Below are 674 nucleotides of genomic sequence, written 5' to 3' on the forward strand. Positions count from 1 at the left end.
GAAGTTCCTCTGGCCTCAGTAGTACTTTTTCAGGTCCTACTTCAGAGCAGGGTCTTTTCCCTTTTCCCTTTTCCTAGGTGTACTTGATTGGTCGAACTTCTAAGTCACGCCCACTGCCAACTCGGAACTTGCAGACAGAGCAACAACCAACAACGGGACATTGTTATCAATTTTCACCATCTTATTCATCATCAAATTCACTTCTGACAACGTTTTAGGCGAGAAATTAACTGTTTAGATTTCGAATATAGGCAGTCTTGCGAAGATTGATGCCGAATTGACAATTTGCTTCAAAGTTTTCGGAGTTGAGAAGCTCCATGAAGTGAGGCGACAGCCAGCGAGGCGGGTATGGCTGCAGCCTGGAGCGTCCCATGTCAAGCCGTCCCGTCTCATGCCGTCTCGTCTCATGCTGAGGCGTGTCCAACGGTAAGTTCAGAGGGTCAAAAATACGAAATCGAATTATTTTCCAGATGGAGATACGGGTAAGTTCATGGGCGTCAGTTTGGTTTGAAATGTGTTGGTGACAGAGACGCAAATTTGGAAGTACATTTCCAGAAGTGCTGGGTACAATGACGCATTATTTTTTTTTTTCTCTTTCGAGCAGGTCATGTTTGAAAGACGCTGTCCTGTAGCTAATGAATAAAAACGTGGTTTAATGTACGTAAACAATGATT

This window comes from Sander lucioperca, chromosome 9, assembly GCF_008315115.2.
Source record: "Sander lucioperca isolate FBNREF2018 chromosome 9, SLUC_FBN_1.2, whole genome shotgun sequence".
Lineage (NCBI taxonomy): Eukaryota > Metazoa > Chordata > Actinopteri > Perciformes > Percidae > Sander > Sander lucioperca.